At 41.9% G+C, this 9,392-nt stretch overlaps 1 long non-coding RNA gene across 1 annotated transcript; it reads right to left on the bottom strand.

Moving 5' to 3' along the window:
- Nucleotides 1-7,373: 7,373 nt before the first annotated feature.
- On the bottom strand, nucleotides 7,374-8,635 carry LOC135531008 (uncharacterized). The gene is made up of 3 exons (XR_010453935.1): nucleotides 8,141-8,635; nucleotides 7,642-7,988; nucleotides 7,374-7,523 (listed from the first exon to the last, which is right to left on the bottom strand). It is a non-coding gene; the product is annotated as an uncharacterized LOC135531008 (long non-coding RNA).
- Between the last annotated feature and the right edge of the window lie 757 nt (nucleotides 8,636-9,392).

Raw genomic sequence — 9,392 nt, 5'->3', positions numbered from 1 at the left:
ATCTTTAGTGTTTAGGTTAGAGTCCAGAGACGAGCTGTCAATGTGATGTTGGTCAGAAAAGTCCATGTAGTCTTTCCCTTCTCAAACCTGTCCTCCCCCAAACCAGTTCATATCATGTATTCCACCACCAGCACACCTGATTCACTAATCAGAGGTTTGGATGATGAGTTGACCAGTGGTACAAAGTGGACTGGATCTTGGTGAACTATGTGGAGAGTCTTCCAGGGACAGTACAGTACAGACTGAGAAGCTAACAACAGTGTAGTTTACTCAACTCATTCAAACTATCATGACTATTGTTTAGAGAGAAGATCTGCACAAGGGCATAAAGTTTAAGATATAGCAAGAGAGGACAATATGGTGCAAGGTAGCCAAAGTGGAATCAAAAGTCAGAGGCCTAATCATCAATCAAATATGAAATATAAAACCCAAATATAATCTACATATAAAGACAACATGTCATCTACATGTGTTATAGAATAGCTCCCTTCTCACATCCCAGGTCATGTTTGGACTGGAACGTGACAACTCAACGGGCTATGCGCATCTCCCCAATAGCCTACAGACAACTTTTCTGAGTGCAATGTCATTAATGTGACCGATATGTACAGTATAATAAGCATAGTGAAGAAGGAAAAGATCTCACCTCTGACGCACAGCAGAGACATCGCTGCTGAGATTTCCCCTGGAGCAAGAGTCCCTCAAGAATTTAAAAACAGTCATTGCGTTTCAATGAATGTCCTCCCCAAACGCTTGTTGCATCGTGAACTATCCTCCCAGTCCCTTGGGAGTTCAGCGGATGGATGATGCGCCGCTGCCATTTACTTGGATGAGAAGTTGGACGAACGCTCCTCCAGCTCACGATACGAAATGGTGGAGAACTACAGTGTGGTGATGTGTCGTTCACGAACGAACGGCTCTTTTTGAACGGATCTTTCTGTTGAATCTCGGGAACCGAATTGCATCGGTGAAATAGCCATTAATCTGGCTCTATGATTTGCAAACTGCTACTACTGCTTGTTGAGCTCAGAACAACGTTTTTCTGTATATAAATTACAACATCATTATCTAAAGGGGGTGAATCCCACTAAAGAAATAATAAATAGTGGGGAGAGCAACCTGGCCAACGTGGATTTATTTCATTGAACTTTAGGCCCATACAAAGACAAATCACACAACATAACCTTAGGCAATAACACACGAAATAAAAGTCAAGTGAAAATAGTTATAAATGTCTTTATCAATTATGAGTAGCTAAACATTATCGACACTGATGCGCAGGAGAACCCCTAGCTGTCAATCAAGCAGGAGCGGTGAACGGATTATGACGCTCAAGCGTTTCAAATGACGCAACAATACAGTTCCAGAACAGAGAAAGTTAATGCCGAAGATATTATTCGGTTCAACGCTAAAACTGAGGTTTGACACGTGTGATTTGAGGTGAGTCAAATATTTACAAAAGTTTACAATACATTAACCATCCGCTTAGTTATTTATGTTGCTATCAATCACTCCATCTGTATCTACTCTTCTGTCTGTCTGTCGGACTATCTGAGTTGTCTGTGTACAGTCTAGCCAGTTCTTTCCACATAGGCTCATATTCACAAAGTCTCATAGAAGGAGGGCTGATCAATAATCAGTTTGGTCTTTTAAATTAAACTGAATACGTTTTGATGGACAGGAGGCGACCTGATCCTAGATCAGCACTCCTACCCTGAAACACTTTGTGAACACAATCCAGGTGTACTGTGATTATGAAGTTGTGATGAGGTATTATTATATTAGTTGTGCTGATGCATGATGGGTTGTAGGCTAGAGCTTGAGGACTCAACTCTAAAGACTGTTTCTGAATTCACTGACCTGGTGAGTAAATGTTGTGTACAATGGCACCATGTAGTGACAGAAACATAGAAACACACATTGTTGCTGAACGAAGGCATCTCTTTATTTTCCAGAAATAAAACTTGTAGACCTTTCCTGCAGTCTCTGAGGAGATGGACAGCTCTTCTTCTTCTGGACGATCTCCGTCTCCTACTGGGACTGTCTTCTTACCCCCTCCTATCATGTGGAACAGTCTGTAAGTCATTCATCACATAACCTAGCTGTGGTCCAGGGCATTATGTGTGGCTTGCTGAAGGAAGGCTCAGTGTCTGCAAGCTGTACGTAACGCCCTGGACCAGAGTGACACATGACCCACCTCTGGCCATCATGGACAGTCAACTCATCACATTCACGTACTGTAAGTCACAGTTGTGTGACTTGTGTTATTAAAGACAGTTAAATTGAGCAGAAGTTGAATTATTATTTTAATATTGTAGTAAATTGTCTGAGTTCACTTCCTAAGTAATGTGTTGACATTACTTTGCTTCCAGCTATAAGCAGGCAGAGATGGAGGTTCACTTCCCAAGAGAAGAGAAGAAGACCTGTACAGAGAAGGAAGCCCACATGCTTGAGTTGATGGGGAAGGATCGAACGATCCGAAACCAGAAGAAGGAGATGGACAGACTTCAAGTCTGCCTCTGGGAGGAGGAAAAGAAGAAGAGGAATTGTGGAACGGAGAAGGACAAGATAATTGAACAATTACAGTCTGAGACAGACCATCTCCGAGCCCTTTTAAAAGATGAAAGGAGGAGAAGAAGAGTAGAAAGGGGTATCATGAAAGAGTGGAAGGCTGAGATCCTGAGACTGAGGGAGGCAGAGTGCCAGAGGGAGTCAGAGAGCAGAGGGAGGCAGAGAGACAGAGGGAGGCAGAGAGAGAGGGAGGCAGAGGGAGGCAGAGAGCCAGAGGAGAGCAGAGAGCCAGAGGGAGGCAGAGAGACAGAGGGAGGCAGAGAGACAGAGGGAGGCAGAGCAGAGAGACAGAGAGAGAGCAGAGAGAGACAGAGAGAAGCAGAGAGACAGAGAGAAGCAGAGAGACAGAGAGAAGCAGAGAGACAGAGAGCAGCAGAGAGACAGAGGGAAGTGGAGAGACAGAGGGAAGCAGAGAGAGCCACAGAAGCAATGGAGCACCAGAGAAAACTGCAGGAGATCCACAGACTCAAACAACTGCTGGATCTACTGATGGTGGACCTACAACTGGCCCACGTAAGACATGTCATTGTTATTATTAAAAGGCAGTGTATATTTACCCAGCTGAAAATGAATAGTGGCAGACAGCGGTACACTAACCCAATGTTAACTTTTATTCCTTTCCTTAACCCTTACCTTAACCTCACTGAAACTATACCTAACCTTTACCTTAACCCAACCCTAGGTCCTGAACCTAACCTTCATTTATCTCAACCCCTCTGCCTTTCTTCTGCCGGTTGAATATCCACTTCCTTATTAACGTCATTACTGTTGTTGTTGTTGATAACTGTATCTGTGCAGGTTGTAAATAACTGCATTAGTGAAGCATCATTTGTAGGAATAATTTCTACAAGCATAAACATCAGAGAAAACATTGTTGTAACATCACACAAATTGTAACAGGAATTTCTCAAACCCCTAACTGAATGGGCAAGAAGGTTGTGTGTTTGTATTTGTACATATTTTGGACATAATTGATTCCATAAAATGTCTCATAATTTTTTCAAACCATGTTAATACATTAATTGACAATGAATTGTCCAGATGAATTGATCAAAATGACCCTGCTATTGATGTTGTCCAGTGTTTGATTCAATTACCTAGCTCTAGGTTGTATTTCTGTGTATCATTCTCTGCAAATCCTTTGAAAGTATGTCTTGGTAATAGGTTATCACTAATTTTACCTTTTAAAATGAAGCAAGAGATTGAGAGATTGAGGTTATGGCAGAAAGTCATGGAGGATCAGCGACCAAGACTGGCCTGGAACAACAAACCTATTGAGACAGGAAGAGAGAGGGAAAGAGAGAGAGAAAGGGAGATGGAAAGGAAGAGAAAAGCAGAACTGGAAAGACAAGAAATGAAGAAGAAAGTGGAACAGGCAGAAGAAACGATAAAAGCGTTAGAACGAGAGATTGAGAGATTGAAAGAGATTGAGAAGGAAATCATATTTGAAAGAGAAAGAGACATGCGTATTGGAGAGAATGAGAAAGTCAAACTGGTTAACGAAAAGGTAAAAGAGTTAGAGAGAGAGGTTGAGAGACTGAAAGAAGATATGACAACAAAAGAGATTCAATACAAAATCAAATTTGAAAGAGCGAAAGAAGCGTTTAGAAGACAGAATGAGAGAGTGAAACAGGTTAACCAAAATGTACTAGTGTTAGACAGAGAGGTTGTGAGAATGAAAGAAGAGATTAGATTGAAAGACGAGACTCAACCAGAGAGAACATTTGATAGAGACAGAGAGAGAGAAAATGATTGGAGACGAAGTGAAGAGGAGATGAAAAATAGAGTGGAGAGAGAGATGGAGATGGAGACAGCCCTCATTAATGACAAAAATACGTCTGAATTGGAGGAACTCTTCAAGAAAATCAAGGAACAGCGGATAGAATTAGAAAATATGGAAACAGACAAATATAAAGGGAAACAGAACCAAATGGACTTGGAGGAGAAGATGGAGGGTGAGCACAACAAACAGAAAGAGGGAGAAAGAAAGAGAACGGAGAAAACACCAAAACAGAGACAAGAAGAAGATGAGAAGAAGAAGGAGATGGAGAGAGAAGAAGAAGAGGAGAGATGCAAACAGAAGCAAATAGAGATGGAAGAGGAAGAAAGAGAGAGGGAGAAAGAGAGACAGAGACAGATTGAAAGAGAGATTGAAGAAGAAAGATGTAAACAGAAGCAAATAGAGATGGAAGAGGAAGAACGAGAAATGGAGAAAGAGAGACAGAGAGAGATCAAAAGAAAGATAATGGAGAAGAGACGGAAAATTATGGAAAGAGAAGAAGAGACACAGAGAAAGATTGAAAGAGAGCACGAAGAAGAACTATTTAAACAGAAGCAAATAGAGATGGAAGAGGAAGAACGAGAAAGGGAGAAAGAGAGACAGAGAGAGATCAAAAGGAAGAGAATGGAGAAGAGACGGAAAATTATGGAAAGAGAAGAAGAGAGACAGAGAGAGATTGAAAGAGAGATTGAAGAAGGAAGATGTAAACAGAAGCAAATAGAGATGGAAGAGGAAGAAAGAGAGAGGGAGAAAGAGAGACAGAGACAGATTGAAAGAGAGATTGAAGAAGAAAGATGTAAACAGAAGCAAATAGAGATGGAAGAGGACAGAAAAAATGGAGAAAGAGAGACAGAGAGAGATCAAAAGGAAGAGAATGGAGAAGAGACAGACAATTATGGAAAGAGAAGAAGAGAAACAGAGAGAGATTGAGAGAGAGATTGAAGAAGAAAGATGTAAACAGAAGCAAATAGAGATGGAAGAGGAAGAAAGAGAGAGGGAGAAAGACAGAGACAGAGAAATTGAAAAGAGAGAAAGAGAGAAATGTAAAAGAGAGACAGAGAAAAGGAAGAGAATGGAGAAGATTATGGAAAGAGAAGAAGAGAGACAGAGAGAGATTGAAAGAGAGATTGAAGAAGAAAGATGTAAACAGAAGGAGATGGAAGAGGAAGAACGAGAAATGGAGAAAGAGAGACAGAGAGAGATCAAAGAAAGAGAATGGAGAAGAGACGGAAAATTATGGAAAGAGAAGAAGAGACACAGAGAAAGATTGAAAGAGAGCACGAAGAAGAACTATTTAAACAGAAGCAAATAGAGATGGAAGAGGAAGAAAGAGAAATGGAGAAAGAGAGACAGAGAGAGATTGAAAGAGAGCATGAAAGAAGTAAACAGAAGCAAATAGAGATGGAAGAGGAAGAAAGAGAAGAAGAGAGACAGAGAGAGATGGGTGAGAATGAGAGACGACAACAACAAGATGAGAGAAAGAGAAAGTTTGAGAGAGATCAAGAAGAAGATATATGGAAACAGAAGCAAATTGACATGGAGAAGGAGGGAAGAGAGAGGGAGAACAAGAGACAGAGAGAGATAGAAGAGATACAGAGACGACAACAACAAGAGGAGAGACAGAAACAAAAGGAGAAGGAGAAAGAAAGGGAGAAAGACAATGAGAATCAGAGAGAAATGGAATTAAAAGATCAGCAACAGAAAGAGATGGAGAGAGAAAATATGATTATGAGAGAAAGGGAGGAAGCAGGAAGAAGAAACGAGGGGCAGAAAAATATTTTGGCGGAAGTTGAGGGACAGAATGAACTGGAGATAGAACAGGAGAGAGAGATGGAAGAAAAGCAGGAAGTGATTAAGGAAGCAGAGGAAGAGTACAGGGAAAGAGAAGAGAGAGGAAAGGAAGTAAGCATGAAGAAACATGTAGTAGTTAATGTTAAAGCAAAAGCACGGGAAGTCTTCAATAGGCGTAAAGAGAGGAGGTTAGAAGTGTTGAAGGGGGAACGAGAACACATAGAAAGAGGACAACAAATCAGGAGGGAGAAGGAGGAAAGACGGCTGGAGATGGAAAGAAAACAGGAGAGGGCAAGACAACAAGAGGAGCAGGATAAAAAACGAGAGATTGAAATTGCTCGACAGAAAGAAATGTTGAGACTAAGAGAGGAGGAGAGGCAGAGAGAGGAGGAGAGAGAGGAGCAGAGAAAGAAAGCCATTAAATGCCATTTATCTTTAATCAGAGAGAGAGAGAAGATTTTAGAGGTAAAGAAAAAAGAGGAGATGTCAGAAGAGGAAGGAAGGGAGATCCTTGAGAACAAGAGGGGTGACTTAGAGGGCACTGAAGAGGAGGAGGAGAAGGAAGATGACAAGGAGGACATTCTCCCACCTGACAAAAGTATCCGAAGGAGAGCTGTGGGCTGGATAAATAAGAAGTGGGAGAAGAGGAACCTCAGAAAGATAGAGAGAACGTATCAGAGAGAGGCTGAGGAGGGCTATAAGATCGTCCACATAGGTAAGACCTGTTTTCCCTCTACTTATGACATCATCCTCTTTAGTCTCCTCTACACACATACGTTCCACACCAGTCATCATGTTGCATCATTGTTTCAATATAAAACTACTGTCCAAAGAATATGTTAGCTGACATGGCTCATTGAGTGACTGACTGACATAACAAGAAGAATACTGCTGATGTAACAACCACGTTTTTAAATGGTACCTTGTGTCATCTACTAGTCTAACTCTCAAGACTAAGTAGAGACCCAGAAAGAGTTCCTAAAAAACACACACAAAATCGTGTTTTGGGGGGATCCGGGGGCTACTAGTGGCCATGGGGCCCTAAGCGATCACATATGCCCTGGCACTATACAAAGAATAGGTGCCATTCTGGACTCATGTTCAATTTAGGGCCAGGTCAATTCTGGATGGGGATTATCGCACTTTATTGACAAATTCCATGCCTTGCTCAACTGAAAAGAGTAAAGAATCATTGAGATCCAATTGTGTTTTCTATTCTTCATTCCCTGTGTCCATTACATTTAAGTTGATACCAGATCCACTAAGTTGAATGTAAACTCTACTTCTTCTCCCCTTCCAGCCATCCCTGGACACACGAGGCTAACATCCACCATGACCCGGGCAGAGAGAGAGAGGGAGAAGAGGAAGGAGCTGCTGAAGGCTGAGGAGAGAAGGAAGAAGTTGGAGGATTTCAATAAGCAGTGGAGAGAGCGGTCCCTGCTTAAAAACACACTCATCAACAACTGAAGGAGGAGAGGGAGAAGATGAAGGAAAAGTACCTGGAGCAGATTAATCTGGAGGCTGATGAGCAAATCCAGAAGTTCAGCACCCAGTACATCACCCGGTGTCCAACCACCCAACACAGCCACGACTACAACCAAGGTCAGGAATTGCCGGTGTGGGCGACAGGCCAACAAGTAAGCCAAGAGCCTGTTGCATCTGGAGATGGCCAGCAGGAGGGGCCAAGGAGGCAACAGGCATGGGCAGAGAACCAGGAGGGGAGTTCAGAGAACCAGCAGGAGGGGCCAGAGAACCAACAGGAGGGGCCAGACAGCCAGCATCTAGAAGCTCCAAAAGGGATTGAAACATCAGAGCGAATCTCCAAGACCAAGAAAAAGCCAAGCATCTGGAAGAAAATTAGGATGGGGTAAAGAATGTTTAAACATCTATTCATGTTTTACACTGTTTATATATGTGTTGTCACTTTAAAAAATGACATTATCCAAATGTGAGGTCTTAGTGTACATGCAACACACATGTAAATATATAGATACTTACCTGTCTCTGTGATGTCTTACAGCCTTCCTGACGTGCTGTCTGCCTAGAGCTGGAACTCGATGAAGCCACAGTTCCACTGAGGTTACGTTGGTAATTAAAAGTGTCGGCCAATAATTCCTCCTCCTCTTTAAGTCATCAAGCCACATTTCCTCCTCAAAACATTATAGTCTCCTCAAGCCAGCAAGTATCCTCTTTATCAGGCAACAAACCATTGAAGGTCAGTGACTCTCCTCCCCAGAGCAGAGACTCTCATCTTTATCCAAGTTAAATTAATCTCTGATCACCACCTCTACAGTCCTAGAAAATATCCCAAAAATGGAAATGGTTTAAACAGAAGTCCTCCCCTCAGACCAGTGGCTCCACAAACCAGAGTTTCTCATCTTTATTCAAGTTGAATGCAACTCTGATCATTTCCACCACCTCTCCTGTTAAGGAGGTGCTGAAAAGGAGGTCTGGGAGGAGGTCTGCAGGTAGCCTGGACTGGACCGGTAGCAGCTAAGTTGCTGGCTCCATCCCCGGGCAGAGCTGCTCAAGTCAGGCCAGTGATCTTTGATGTCATTTTGTTATTAAAGTTTTACTCTTTAATAAAAGCATTTATTAAAAAAGCAATATTGTTGTTACGGTGTGGATTGTTTTGTTATTTATTAGAATTGAAACATCCAGTCGTCATGGTAGATGTTAGACTTTCAATGAGACACCGAACATTCCATCAGTTTGATACAATGTGTGACATGTTATATTAGAGAGGAGTCCTCTATACACATCTATTTTAGACCATAGGAGAAATATCAGATTGAAATAGCTTCTCTAAGAATCTGAGGAGAGAGCAACAGTAGATGCATCGTTAGCTCTCCCACCTCCAGTTCAGTACTTGGGTCATTCCACCAATTGAGTACCTCTTGGGGAGTGTAACTTTTATTTCACCTAATTCTAACATTCTGTCATAAAAAGCACATGTTCAGCTTAATAAAAAACATGTTTTCCCATCTCAAAAGTAACAAATACATACTATAGCAAGTGCCTATTAAGTGCCAAATAAAGTGACAGGGTTGACTGTAACAGAGTTGACTATTTCATTTAGAATCAACCATAGATCCCCATGTGACTGGGGGAATGGAATGCAAGCTTACCAAACACATGTAAATGGTTTAAACATTTCTAGACTGTCTCTCTATAGGTAACAGGGTTGATGTGTTATAATTCACCCACCCAGTGGTGATTGCAGCATGTACATCTTGGTGGGGAAAACTCC

Source organism: Oncorhynchus masou, unplaced genomic scaffold (assembly GCF_036934945.1).
Source record: "Oncorhynchus masou masou isolate Uvic2021 unplaced genomic scaffold, UVic_Omas_1.1 unplaced_scaffold_1485, whole genome shotgun sequence".
In the NCBI taxonomy this organism is placed as follows: Eukaryota; Metazoa; Chordata; class Actinopteri; order Salmoniformes; family Salmonidae; genus Oncorhynchus; species Oncorhynchus masou.
Note: the sequence above shows the minus strand (reverse complement) of the source record. Positions and strands in the feature narration are given on the sequence as shown.